The sequence below is a fragment of the Notolepis coatsorum genome (genome assembly GCF_963971535.1).
Source record: "Notolepis coatsorum genome assembly, chromosome: 4".
Taxonomy (NCBI): Eukaryota; Metazoa; Chordata; class Actinopteri; order Aulopiformes; family Paralepididae; genus Notolepis; species Notolepis coatsorum.
The window spans coordinates 44,619,801-44,634,713 of record NC_140168.1 but is presented as its reverse complement, the minus strand read 5'-3'; the positions used below and the strand labels follow the sequence as shown (position 1 = coordinate 44,634,713).

The window sequence follows — 14,913 nt, the reverse complement described above, 5'->3', positions numbered from 1 at the left end:
ACAAACTCCTTCAGCCAATCAGCGTCATCAAACCTCTAGTCTGAAGACCAGCGAAAGCGCATTTTCGCAGAGAAGGTCCATTCAGATTCAGATTCAGATTCAGATTCAGATTCCTTTATTAAGCCATTTGTGTAAAAACACTGGTAATTGTTGCAGCAATACAGTGTATGCATTTTTTTCCTTTCTTTTTTCACAGTAAACGACAAACACCAACACAGACACAGGACAAAAAACAGTGCAGTGGAGGATTAATCAATTAAATACATATATATATATATATATAAAGTGAAGAGTGCAGAGTTCCAGTAAGGACTAGTGCTCAGTGTCATTGTGCCAGTGTCACTTGGGGGTTGTCCAATTGTCCATACTCTCGTTTAATTGTTGTTATTGAGAGTATTTCTGCTATAACTGCACATATGGCTGTGTTGTGTTCATTCTACTAACGTTAATGTCTGTTGATTCAGGAGACGCCATTACACGTCATCAACTACGGGAACCATCAGGGGCTGCGTTCCACTGGGGGACAGAACAGCAGTTGGAGGGACGCCCAAGTGGCGAACCATGTAACACCCGGTTCGATTCCCGGACCCGGCGTCCTTTGCCGAATGTCTTCTCCCCGCTCTGTCTCCCGTTCTTCCTCTCTCTCTCTCTCTCTCTCTCTCTACCGGACTGTCCGGTAGTAAAAACAATAAAAATCTACCAAAAACTGAATAATTTTTTTTTTAAAAAGAACAGCAGTTAGAACACAGTTGGCTCTGATTGCATTGCAATGTCTTCTATTTCCAGTCTGTGTCGCAAAAGTAGAAACAACTATTTGCAAAAAAGAACTGGCTTCCAGCTACCTTTATTCAACCTCCCTGCTCAGCTTTTCCACTGGTAGGTTGGCTGCTGGAGAGCGAGAGAGGGGGGGGAGAGAGAGAGAGAGAGAGAGAGAGAGAGAGAGAGAGAGAAAGGGGAGAGAGAGAAAGAGAGAGAGAGAGAGAGAGAGAGAGAGAGAGAGAGAGAGAGAGAGAGAGAGAGAGAGGGGAGAGAGAGGGAGAGAGAGAGAAAGACGGGGAGAGAGATATATACAAAGAGAGAGAGGGATAGAGATAGAATGGAAGGGGGAAGAGAGACGGGTAGAGAGAGGGACAGAGAGAGAGATAAATAGAGAGAAAAGGGAGAGAGAGAGAGAAATAAAGAGAGAGAGAGAAAGGAGGGAGGAGCAGCTCTTAGGTAGATTGCAAAGAAAAGCACAAAGGCCTGTGTGTGAATATTAAGAAGGCTGTCTTCTGCCCTAAAACTTAAGATATATAGAGAGAGAGAGAGAGAGAGAGAGAGAGAGAGAGAGAGAGAGAGAGAGAGAGAGAGAGAGAGAGAGAGAGAGAGAGAGAGCAGAAAATACTATAGAAGGCATGCCAGCTATTCAGCGATAGCCACGTTAGCCGGCATCAGGTGTCAGACGGAAGGTTGTACGCAATCTATCACAGCGTCCCGGGGAACCTCAGACCAGCAATTAGCATAAACAAAAGCGAAAGGAGGTTTCTCCCTAGAAACAAAGTGATGATTTACCAAGAAAGAGAGAGAACGGAAGACAGAAAGAGAGTTGTGTGTGTGTGTGTGTTGTGTGTGTGTGTGTGTGTGTGTGTGTGTGTGTGTGTGTGTGTGTGTGTGTGTGTGTGTGTGTGTGTGTGTGTGTGTGTGAGAGGAATGCCTATAGCGCTCACCTGGAATGCCTGGCGGTGTCTTCAGGTACTTGCCATTGAAATGCTGGATCACTACCTCACACTTCTCAGTGGACTCCATCCTGCAGCAAGGAGATAGAGAGAGAGAGGCATACGTTTATCTTTTTGCACCATCTAAATATGGGATATATCTATGGTACTGTATATATTAGCCTCTCGCAGAGTTTCATAATATGTAGATGAGAAATGAACCCATCTTAGCCAGGTCTGTTTCGTGTTTCGTGTAAACAATGTGTAAACAGTTTCACTGCGCCCAAAAAAGCTCAGACAAAAACAGCAAAAATACCCTTCGAGTCTGTGAGCAGCAGGCGCCGTGAAATGACTCACAGATGACATGGTTACAGACCACAAAACGGACACGGGGCTACGAGTCGGACGAGCGCTTCGATGGAGGACAGTATCTGGGACCTGTCCTCCAGAACTAACTATAGAGAGACCAGCACTATGAGTGGGATGAATGCACCACTTAAGGAAGCAGGGGACAAAAGGCTACGGTGGATGAGAGCGAAGGAATTAGCGTCTTGCAGGAAGAGCTAAGAAGTAGGTTAGCGATACTCAGGAGGGCAGAACAACCGAGAGGGAGTGAGTCAGGGGGACAGCGCTTCATAGGGATCCATTCAAGTTTGTTAAAGGAATGTTCAGCCAAGGAGAGGGAGGGCAACTCAAAGCGTCAAAGCGAGAGGTAGAGGGATTATTCAAAATAGACTCACTCAGATACAGGAAGGAATAGAGAGACGGATATATACCACCGTTAGGAGCGATAGAGCATACGATGGATATTAGGCCACCAAGGTGGAAGGAAGTGGAAGCTGTACTAAGGCATGCAAAGATATTTAAATGTGGTATTTTTAGACTTGGCAAATGCATTTGGTTCAAGTGTTTTTTGATGTCTTTAGAGTGCCAGGGGTGATTATAAACTTGCATGCTTCCAATATGTTAACATGTCTTTTAGTACTATAGATTTTACAAGTGCATGGCAGAGACTACAGCATTATGGCAGGGTGTACAATTTGCCCATTAGCATTCACGATGGCGTTGGAAGTCATTATTAGAGCATCCAGGGCTGCGCCTCTCACCAATTAGGGCTTACATGGATGACATGACATCAGTGACCAGGACAGTGCCTTGTACAAAAAGGTTACCAGGGAAGTTAAATGACGATTAAGCCGAGAAGCATTTCATTGATCAGAGGGAAGAGAGAAACCTTTACGTAGATGAGGAGGAAATACCCTCTGTAATGGACGATCCAGTGAGAAGGTTGGGTTATAGGTGGTATCATAGGGAGTTGAGAACAGAGTTGTTGATATCAGGGAGCAAATTAAATATACATTAGGACAGATGTAGGTAAAGTGCAACAAGGGCAGGGGCGTAAAAAGTACCCAGAAATTATACTTACGTGAAAGTATGTGTACCGTCTCAAAATCTGACTCAAGTAAAAGTCAAAGTATCTGGCTAAAAACACACTTGAGTAAAAGTAAAAAAGTCCTACTTTTAAATGTACTTAAGTACTAAAAAGTAAAAGTAATTTTTTTTTTAAGGTAAACTAACATGGACAGCATTCACATCACAGCATGAATAATATCACAATATTAAAAACAGAATGGTGTATCCTGAATAATATCACAATATTAACCACAGCATACTGGATTATCCTGAATAATATCACAATATTAAAGACAGAATACTGGAGTACCTTGAATAATATCACAATATTAAAGACAGAATACTGGAGTACCCTGAATAATATCACAATATTAACCACAGCATAATGCGGATCTCACTGTCTATTCTTCTGATAGCAGGTGTTTAATCAAAGATCCCTGTTTTCTAGTGTTGCACAAGGACCAATCAGCATGGGTATGGGCGGGTTCATTTTCCATTGATGGGGATTTGATTGGCTGTTTACCTGCGGTTGCAGGATTAATAACGTTAGCGTTAGTTCGGCCAGATAAACAATTAAAATATACTAATTAAAATGGTTGGACCTGTGAGATTTGTACTTTGTACTTTGTAGGTCTGCATTTTAAATGTAAGGAGTAAAAAGTATGTTTTTTTTCTCTGAAATGTAATGGAGTAAAAGTACACAGTATACAAACCTAATAATACTCGAGTAAAGTACAAATCCCCCAAAACAGTACTTAAGTATTGTAACGAAGTACAATTACTCAAGTACTTTACACCCCTGAACAAGGCCGATGTACTGTACAATGTGCAGCAGAATGAATCTTGCCAAAAAATATATACAGGCAAATACTGTATATACAAGAGTGGATGGGCTGTCAAATATAATCATAGATGGGTTGCAGCCTACTGTGCGGTTGAGTTAGATGGAACCAGACAGGAGGTGCCAGAGATTGGATGTGTGTGTTCACATGTCTATTCACAGAGTATATTCACAGTATATGCAATTTTATAAATATAAGAATATGTTATGAGAGTAATATAGAATAATATAAAAATATAGGACACAGGAATATGGATATGTATATATTTGAGGCATATCATGTCAGAATACATGGCGACATAACCAGGTTTTGGAAGAGTACAGGTGAATTCAGAATGTAATCGGGTAGAGAGTGCCGCCATTACATTTGTCTGCGAGGGAGAGAAATGTAGAGGGGGTAGGTTTTGAGGCAGGCATGAGTCAGGCCAGCTAAAGGGAGCTACTGATTGAGAAGTGCAGGTAGACCTGGGAGGAAAACGTGTCGTTCCTCTAATAGAAATAGCACTAAGTTGAGGCCAGACCTAGTGATAAGCAGAGACTGAACAGCAAGGATGGAACGCTAGGGTACTGTATGTCCGCTAGTGCAGGGGTTCCCAAACTTTTCAGGCCGGGGCCCAGAAAATAAGGCGTCAGAGAGCCGCGGCCCAATGCACATCGTCTGGCTTTTTTTTTTTTTTTTTTGTCAGGCGACCGATTTTTTAAGCCAAATATCACTTCAATCCTATTAAGTTAGTTCAAGTTAGTTATTCATTTATATGTGCTATTTATGAGAGGGCTAACTTGTTGCAAAATAATAATGATAATAATAATAGCCTCATTAAAATACTATTGTTGCTTCGGTTGTTTTCAGCGTTTTATGTGCATAATCTGTTATTTAGTTTGAAATGTTCGTTGAAATAAGTAGATTTTTCGTTTTTGTTTATTTATTAAGTTAATATAAAACCATATAGTCACATTTTAGAATACAATAGAATATAATTTTAGAATACAACTAGAAACACTGTCCTGGCCTGCTTCTAAGTTCAGTGGCCTGACAAAAAAAAAAAAAAAAATTTTTTTTTTTTTTTTTTTTAATCATCTCGCGGCCCATCCGTGGCTGCTCGCGGCCCACCTTTGGGTCGCGACCCCGACTTTGGGAACCACTGCGCTAGTGGAACATAGAGGATTCATCGCACGGTTTACAATATATCACTATTGGGAGAGGTGGGGATTTGTGGGCAGAGTTTGTTGAAAGGCTTTAAAGGAAATGTCAAGAAGTGGCCTTGAGAGGAAGTCAGTGGATTTCATTGAGGGGAAATAATGTCAGCTGGGGGCCAGAGTGAACACGGTAGAGTATGAGTATGTCAGCTGGGGGCCAGAGTAAACACGGTAGAGTATGAGTATGTCAGCTGGGGGCCAGAGTAAACACGGTAGAGTATGAGTATGTCAGCTGGGGGCCAGAGTAAACACGGTAGAGTATGAGTATGTCAGCTGGGGGCCAGAGTAAACACGGTAGAGTATGTCAGCTGGGGGCCAGAGTAAACACGGTAGAGTATGTCAGCTGGGGGCCAGAGTAAACACGGTACAGTATGAGCTGGGGGCCAGAGTAAACACAGGAGAGTATGTCAGCTGGGGGCCAGAGTAAACACGGGAGAGTATGTCAGCTGGGGGCCAGAGTAAACACGGTAGAGTATGTCAGCTGGGGGCCAGAGTAAACACAGTGGAGTATGTCAGCTGGGGGCCAGAGTAAACACAGGAGAGTATGTCAGCTGGGGGCCAGAGTAAACACGGGAGAGTGTGTCAGCTGGGGGCCAGAGTAAACACGGGAGAGTGTGTCAGCTGGGGGCCAGAGTAAACACGGGAGAGTGTGTCATCTGGGGGCCAGAGTAAACACGGTACAGTATGAGCTGGGGGCCAGAGTAAACACGGTACAGTATGAGCTGGGGGCCAGAGTAAACACGGGAGAGTATGTCAGCTGGGGGCCAGAGTAAACACGGGAGAGTATGAGCTGGGGGCCAGAGTAAACACGGTAGAGTATGTCAGCTGGGGGCCAGAGTAAACACGGTAGAGTATGAGTATGTCAGCTGGGGGCCAGAGTAAACACGGTAGAGTATGTCAGCTGGGGGCCAGAGTAAACACGGGAGAGTATGTCAGCTGGGGGCCAGAGTAAACACGGTAGAGTATGTCAGCTGGGGGCCAGAGTAAACACAGTGGAGTATGTCAGCTGGGGGCCAGAGTAAACACAGGAGAGTATGTCAGCTGGGGGCCAGAGTAAACACGGGAGAGTGTGTCAGCTGGGGGCCAGAGTAAACACGGGAGAGTGTGTCAGCTGGGGGCCAGAGTAAACACGGGAGAGTGTGTCATCTGGGGGCCAGAGTAAACACGGTACAGTATGAGCTGGGGGCCAGAGTAAACACGGTACAGTATGAGCTGGGGGCCAGAGTAAACACGGGAGAGTATGTCAGCTGGGGGCCAGAGTAAACACGGGAGAGTATGAGCTGGGGGCCAGAGTAAACACGGTAGAGTATGTCAGCTGGGGGCCAGAGTAAACACGGTAGAGTATGTCAGCTGGGGGCCAGAGTAAACACGGTGGAGTATGTCAGCTGGGGGCCAGAGTAAACACGGGAGAGTATGTCAGCTGGGGGCCAGAGTAAACACGGTACAGTATGAGCTGGGGGCCAGAGTAAACACGGTACAGTATGAGCTGGGGGCCAGAGTAAACATGGGAGAGTGTGTCAGCTGGGGGCCAGAGTAAACACGGTACAGTATGTCAGCTGGGGGCCAGAGTAAACACGGTACAGTATGTCAGCTGGGGGCCAGAGTAAACACGGTACAGTATGAGCTGGGGGCCAGAGTAAACACGGGAGAGTATGTCAGCTGGGGGCCAGAGTAAACACGGTACAGTATGAGCTGGGGGCCAGAGTAAACACGGTACAGTATGAGCTGGGGGCCAGAGTAAACACGGTACAGTATGAGCTGGGGGCCAGAGTAAACACGGGAGAGTATGTCAGCTGGGGGCCAGAGTAAACACGGGAGAGTATGTCAGCTGGGGGCCAGAGTAAACACGGTACAGTATGAGCTGGGGGCCAGAGTAAACACGGAGAGTATGTCAGCTGGGGGCCAGAGTAAACACGGGAGAGTATGTCAGCTGGGGGCCAGAGTAAACACGGGAGAGTGTGTCAGCTGGGGGCCAGAGTAAACACAGTGGAGTATGTCAGCTGGGGGCCAGAGTAAACACAGTGGAGTATGTCAGCTGGGGGCCAGAGTAAACACAGTGGAGTGTGTCAGCTGGGGGCCAGAGTAAACACGGTGGAGTATGTCAGCTGGGGGCCAGAGTAAACACGGGAGAGTGTGTCAGCTGGGGGCCAGAGTAAACACGGGAGAGTGTGTCAGCTGGGGGCCAGAGTAAACACGGGAGAGTGTGTCAGCTGGGGGCCAGAGTAAACACGGGAGAGTATGTCAGCTGGGGGCCAGAGTAAACACGGTAGAGTATGTCAGCTGGGGGCCAGAGTAAACACGGGAGAGTATGTCAGCTGGGGGCCAGAGTAAACACGGGAGAGTATGTCAGCTGGGGGCCAGAGTAAACACGGTAGAGTATGTCAGCTGGGGGCCAGAGTAAACACAGTGGAGTATGTCAGCTGGGGGCCAGAGTAAACACAGTGGAGTATGTCAGCTGGGGGCCAGAGTAAACACAGGAGAGTATGTCAGCTGGGGGCCAGAGTAAACACGGGAGAGTGTGTCAGCTGGGGGCCAGAGTAAACACGGGAGAGTGTGTCAGCTGGGGGCCAGAGTAAACACGGGAGAGTGTGTCATCTGGGGGCCAGAGTAAACACGGTACAGTATGAGCTGGGGGCCAGAGTAAACACGGTACAGTATGAGCTGGGGGCCAGAGTAAACACGGGAGAGTATGTCAGCTGGGGGCCAGAGTAAACACGGGAGAGTATGAGCTGGGGGCCAGAGTAAACACGGTAGAGTATGTCAGCTGGGGGCCAGAGTAAACACAGTGGAGTATGTCAGCTGGGGGCCAGAGTAAACACGGGAGAGTATGTCAGCTGGGGGCCAGAGTAAACACGGTACAGTATGAGCTGGGGGCCAGAGTAAACACGGGAGAGTATGTCAGCTGGGGGCCAGAGTAAACACGGGAGAGTATGTCAGCTGGGGGCCAGAGTAAACACGGGAGAGTGTGTCAGCTGGGGGCCAGAGTAAACACAGTGGAGTATGTCAGCTGGGGGCCAGAGTAAACACAGTGGAGTATGTCAGCTGGGGGCCAGAGTAAACACGGGAGAGTGTGTCAGCTGGGGGCCAGAGTAAACACGGGAGAGTGTGTCAGCTGGGGGCCAGAGTAAACACGGGAGAGTGTGTCAGCTGGGGGCCAGAGTAAACACGGGAGAGTATGTCAGCTGGGGGCCAGAGTAAACACGGTAGAGTATGTCAGCTGGGGGCCAGAGTAAACACGGGAGAGTATGTCAGCTGGGGGCCAGAGTAAACACGGTAGAGTATGTCAGCTGGGGGCCAGAGTAAACACGGTGGAGTATGTCAGCTGGGAGCCAGAGTAAACACGGTAGAGTATGAGCTGGGGGCCAGAGTAAACACGGTAGAGTGTGTCAGCTGGGGGCCAGAGTAAACACGGTAGAGTATGAGCTGGGGGCCAGAGTAAACACGGTACAGTATGAGCTGGGGGCCAGAGTAAACACGGTGGAGTATGTCAGCTGGGGGCCAGAGTAAACACGGTAGAGTATGTCAGCTGGGGGCCAGAGTAAACACGGGAGAGTATGTCAGCTGGGGGCCAGAGTAAACACGGTAGAGTATGAGCTGGGGGCCAGAGTAAACACGTGAGAGTATGTCAGCTGGGGGCCAGAGTAAACACGGGAGAGTATGAGCTGGGGGCCAGAGTAAACACGGGAGAGTATGTCAGCTGGGGGCCAGAGTAAACACGGGAGAGTATGTCAGCTGGGGGCCAGAGTAAACACAGTGGAGTATGTCAGCTGGGGGCCAGAGTAAACACGGTGGAGTATGTCAGCTGGGGGCCAGAGTAAACACAGTGGAGTATGTCAGCTGGGGGCCAGAGTAAACACGGTAGAGTGTGTCAGCTGGGGGCCAGAGTAAACACGGTAGAGTATGTCAGCTGGGGGCCAGAGTAAACACAGGAGAGTATGTCAGCTGGGGGCCAGAGTAAACACAGGAGAGTATGTCAGCTGGGGGCCAGAGTAAACACGGTAGAGTGTGTCAGCTGGGGGCCAGAGTAAACACGGTAGAGTATGTCAGCTGGGGGCCAGAGTAAACACAGTGGAGTATGTCAGCTGGGGGCCAGAGTAAACACAGGAGAGTATGTCAGCTGGGGGCCAGAGTAAACACGGGAGAGTGTGTCAGCTGGGGGCCAGAGTAAACACGGGAGAGTGTGTCAGCTGGGGGCCAGAGTAAACACGGGAGAGTGTGTCAGCTGGGGGCCAGAGTAAACACGGGAGAGTGTGTCATCTGGGGGCCAGAGTAAACACGGTACAGTATGTCAGCTGGGGGCCAGAGTAAACACGGTGGAGTATGTCAGCTGGGGGCCAGAGTAAACACGGTGGAGTATGTCAGCTGGGGGCCAGAGTAAACACGGTACAGTATGAGCTGGGGGCCAGAGTAAACACGGGAGAGTATGTCAGCTGGGGGCCAGAGTAAACACGGTAGAGTATGAGCTGGGGGCCAGAGTAAACACGGTAGAGTATGTCAGCTGGGGGCCAGAGTAAACACGGTGGAGTATGTCAGCTGGGGGCCAGAGTAAACACGGTGGAGTATGTCAGCTGGGGGCCAGAGTAAACACGGTACAGTATGAGCTGGGGGCCAGAGTAAACACGGGAGAGTATGTCAGCTGGGGGCCAGAGTAAACACGGGAGAGTGTGTCAGCTGGGGGCCAGAGTAAACACGGGAGAGTGTGTCAGCTGGGGGCCAGAGTAAACACGGGAGAGTATGTCAGCTGGGGGCCAGAGTAAACACGGTACAGTATGAGCTGGGGGCCAGAGTAAACACGGTCGAGTATGAGCTGGGGGCCAGAGTAAACACGGGAGAGTGTGTCAGCTGGGGGCCAGAGTAAACACGGTACAGTATGTCAGCTGGGGGCCAGAGTAAACACGGTACAGTATGAGCTGGGGGCCAGAGTAAACACGGGAGAGTATGTCAGCTGGGGGCCAGAGTAAACACGGGAGAGTGTGTCAGCTGGGGGCCAGAGTAAACACGGGAGAGTGTGTCAGCTGGGGGCCAGAGTAAACACGGGAGAGTGTGTCAGCTGGGGGCCAGAGTAAACACGGGAGAGTATGTCAGCTGGGGGCCAGAGTAAACACAGTGGAGTATGTCAGCTGAGGGCCAGAGTAAACACGGGAGAGTGTGTCAGCTGGGGGCCAGAGTAAACACGGGAGAGTGTGTCAGCTGGGGGCCAGAGTAAACACGTGGAATATGTCAGCTGGGGGCCAGAGTAAACACGGTAGAGTATGTCAGCTGGGGGCCAGAGTAAACACTGTGGAGTATGTCAGCTGGGGGCCAGAGTAAACACGGTGGAGTATGAGCTGGGGGCCAGAGTAAACACGTGGAGTATGTCAGCTGGGGGCCAGAGTAAACACGGGAGAGTATGTCAGCTGGGGGCCAGAGTAAACACAGTGGAGTATGTCAGCTGGGGGCCAGAGTAAACACGGTGGAGTATGTCAGCTGGGGGCCAGAGTAAACACGGGAGAGTATGTCAGCTGGGGGCCAGAGTAAACACGGGAGAGTATGTCAGCTGGGGGCCAGAGTAAACACGGGAGAGTATGTCAGCTGGGGGCCAGAGTAAACACGGTAGAGTATGAGCTGGGGGCCAGAGTAAACACGTGAGAGTATGTCAGCTGGGGGCCAGAGTAAACACGGTGGAGTATGTCAGCTGGGGGCCAGAGTAAACACAGTGGAGTGTGTCAGCTGGGGGCCAGAGTAAACACAGGAGAGTATGAGCTGGGGGCCAGAGTAAACACGGGAGAGTATGTCAGCTGGGGGCCAGAGTAAACACGGGAGAGTATGTCAGCTGGGGGCCAGAGTAAACACAGTGGAGTATGTCAGCTGGGGGCCAGAGTAAACACGGTGGAGTATGTCAGCTGGGGGCCAGAGTAAACACGGTGGAGTATGTCAGCTGGGGGCCAGAGTAAACACGTGGAGTATGTCAGCTGGGGGCCAGAGTAAACACGGTGGAGTATGCCTTTTCCTTTCATGTGTGCCATTGTCATCAGGAATGGTACTGTTTTTGACACAAGGATAGGATGACACCAGGAAGTTCTGCATGTGGGTGTCATGGGAGAGCTAGTGTGGAGGGGGGGGGTTCTGGGACACTGGAGCTAACTGTTGAGCCTTCCAGAGGTGTTGTGGGCGTAACTCAACAAAACACCATTGAAGGGAGGTGCCCACGTGATAACCCTGATGATATAAATGGACTGCATTTATATAACAGCTTTTATCCAAAGAGCTTTACCACTTATGCCTCACATTCACCCGCACACAGCGGAAGCAACCATGCAAGGTACCATCTTGCTCATTGGGAGTAGTTAGGGGTTCAGTGACACTGCCGGGAGGAGCTGAAAAACAGGGAACCTTCCGATTGCCAGACGACCACTCTACCTCCTGAGCCTTTGTTGTCCCTGGTGATATTCTGGCTCTCACTGCCTATCTATCTACATGTTGGGTCGTGGTGGCCCTTAGGGGCCATGTGGTAGACTACTGTATGTAGCATCGTTATTGTCAATACCAAATACCATCAAAGTGGAATGGGTCTTCTGCAATTCTGTCAACGACAAGTATTTTATTTTAATAAATGTGCACCATTGTCCATTGAAAAACACATTTAGTATGAAGTTACTTTTTGAATGCAAGAGAGGCCAATATAATCACAGTTTCACTGCTCAGAGCCTCATGTAATCAGCTCTCTGGCCTCTCACACGGACATGCCATAGTGAACATATTGTCATTGATATACCTATTACCTAAGAGTGTGTAATAGTGTGGAATAGTGGAATATTGTGTAATAGTGTGCTAGTGTATAATAGTGTAATATTGTATAGTAGTGTTTAATAGTGGAATATTGTGTAATAGTGTACTAGTGTAATAGTGCCATAGTGCTTAGTGTATTGATTGATTGAAAATTGTATTAAAAGATTGCAGAATGAGTACAATACAGTACGGCTCAATACACACAATTGTTAAGGGGATGCAGACCAGAGAAAGACTTTCGTCTTGTTTACATCAGGGTCCCCCATTTTCAATTCATCGTAACATTTATGACATACATGACATACAGACATACAGTACTGTTACATCCAGAAGTTTATGACATACAAGATATACAAATATACAGTACTGTTTAACACTTTCACTGCCCAAGCTTAATTCCTTTTTACCTCCTTGAATGCCCAGCACCACTTCAATGTTAACGTTAATATCGCCTAATCTATGTTTTAAATTATGGCTATGTGTCCAATCTGCCCGTCGCTTATCAAAGACTCATTTTCCAGTCAACATTGTCGTAGCAGATTGTTTTTTTATCGCTTCATTTCCGTTTTCTAGCATTTTGAAAAGCACTCGTTTTCATGGAAAAATTAAGACATTCCATGATAATCGCCCTTTACTGGAATATTCTAGAACGTTGTCATTTTTCTGCCTATTTATGAATCGCCCTCAAATAAACGCTAGATTATCGTTAGTACATGTGCACGCACGCACGCTCTGGCCGCGAGCTGAAAATCGATTCTCCTATTTCCTAACCGCTCGCACAGTGAATCAGCCATATCACATAATCACATAAAAGCTTATAACTCCGTGAAAACGAGTCTGATTATCCTAAGACTGGTAACATAGATTCCTTACCTGAGATCAGATGGTATCCAAATGGATTATTCCAATTCCTGATCGCCATTTGAAAAAATCAATCCTTTTATTGATTCACAGTGTATACTGTAAAAACACATAATCCCCGCTGCTCTGAGGCTCACTAGTGGAGCTGATCGACACCGGCTGCGTGAGTGAGAAGTAAAATGTGGAGTCAGGGATTTTTTTTTCTCATTCATTTTCATTGAGTTCAATCCAAAAGGGTGAATTACCATCTGGGAGAGTGGCTGGATTTCCAACGGTAGACTCGTTGATGAAATATGATTTCAGATCGCTAATAAAAAAATATACGAGAAAATACGAGAATTCTCGTGAGTGGGCATTCAACCCGCGGGGGGTAAACCCGAGAAAACTCGGGTTGGGCAATCAAAGTGTTAACCTCAAGCCCTATCCATATTTTCGCCTAAAATTACATACCCAAGTAAATGGAAGAGTGCTCCACTTCTACAAGGTCCATTTGCATGTTCTTGGTATCTAGGGATATCTATGGACCTCAGGAAATGGCCAAGTCATACATCTATGGATCGGGCCAAATTCTCTTTCCAATGGCTTAATTGAGTTACATTTGGATTTAGTACCACCAGGCACCCGTTAAAGGGCAGCAAAGACCGTAAATGAAATCTACTGTAAGTACAGTTACTTTTCTATAATGTCCATAGCTCCACCATTTTTCACCAGATTGAGACCCGTTTTCACAGAAAGGTAAAGAAACAATATATGTTGTATATTGGCAATAACATCCAGGTTTGTTCGACCTGTGAGATATAATCACGAAAATAACGTTAAAAAATGATCAGATAAGATGGCTCCAAGTTTGACAGGGGATGGTGTGAGCTGGGTAGTGTAGTTTTATGAAATTTCGATGTCGATCGAAAGCCCTGGGTCTCCTCTTTCTTTGGACTACAAAGATGAATGCGTCTATATCAATCCGGATCATTGGTAAACAAACGTAGTGCTGAAAATATACACTTTGACTGCTGTTTTGATAGGGTTAGGGTATTTACGCAACATTAATTAATACGGACTGTATTGATCTATTTATGGCGTGAAATGTATTTCGGCCCAGTACCGGGCCCGTCGTTAAGCCCAATCTCCTTTGGTTCATTACAATTTACTCAAGCATAGTAACAGACACAATCGTTCTGACAATACATTCCCTGAGATCCATAGATGTCCCTAGATACCAAGAACATGTAAACGGACCTTGTAGAAGTGGAGCACTCTTCCATTTACTTGGTATGTACTTTTAGGCAACTTCTCTGAAAATATGGCTAGGGCTTATGAGGACATCTTGCTGAGATGGGAGTTTCACAGTAACTGCCCTTAGTTTGTGACGGGAGAATTAATCTCCACAACAGGCACTTGAACTGTGAAATCTCCACCCCTTGGTTAATTGTCCTCATTTCATCTATTAAATGATTAGGTAAACAACAGCAATGTGGTGGGAAGGTGGTTTCAACAGAGGGCGCCACGCTACAATCACAGTGTGGGTCTTTATTGCATTGCCAACTAAAACAGTCCTCTCCTGATTAGTATGCAAATTGTCCGTTCAGTGAGGCAATCTGAAATGAATATCCACGGCCTCTCTGGTCTCTGGGAGAGCAAGTTAAGTGTGTGTGAGTCCGGGAGTCAGACGAGCCACGTTACGCAGTTCGAGAGATGACTCAACCCACTCTACGGGCTTATTACAAGTAAGTGTAAGATAAACTATAGGAGGGGAGGAGAGGAGGACATGTGAGAGAGAGCGAGAGAGAGAGAGAGAGAGAGAGAGAGAGAGAGAGAGAGAGAGAGAGAGAGAGAGCACTAGAGAGCAAGAGAGAGAGATAGAGCAATAGAGAGCAAGAGAGAGAGAGCAGGAGAGAGCAGGAGAGAGAGAGAGAGATAGAGAGCAAGAGAGAGAGCAGGAGAGAGAGAGAGAGAGATAGAGAGAGGAAAGACGACAGTGTCAAGACAGAGAGACAAGGATATAAGTGGTAGGAATGAAACGAAGACAGAAGATGAGGAACTACATAGCTGTACACTGACAATGTGAGAGCGAGAGAGAGATGGGGGGTAAAGAGGGAGATAGAGAGAGCAAGAGAGACAAAGAGATAGAGAAAGGGGGAG

At 47.4% G+C, this 14,913-nt stretch overlaps 2 pseudogenes across 2 annotated transcripts in view; both read right to left on the bottom strand.

Annotated features, from left to right (window-relative positions):
* The window catches only part of LOC311226498 (beta-1,4-galactosyltransferase 1-like), a 690,468-nt pseudogene that overhangs the window by 132,177 nt on the left and 543,378 nt on the right, over window positions 1-14,913 (bottom strand). The gene's annotated exons all lie outside the window — the stretch shown is intronic.
* Window positions 1-14,913, bottom strand: part of LOC311227563 (RNA-binding motif, single-stranded-interacting protein 3-like) — a 107,612-nt pseudogene that overhangs the window by 75,063 nt on the left and 17,636 nt on the right. Inside the window, exon 4 of the transcript XR_014621043.1 lies at window positions 1,707-1,786. The product of XR_014621043.1 is annotated as an RNA-binding motif, single-stranded-interacting protein 3-like (transcript). The remainder of the gene's footprint in view (window positions 1-1,706; window positions 1,787-14,913) is intronic.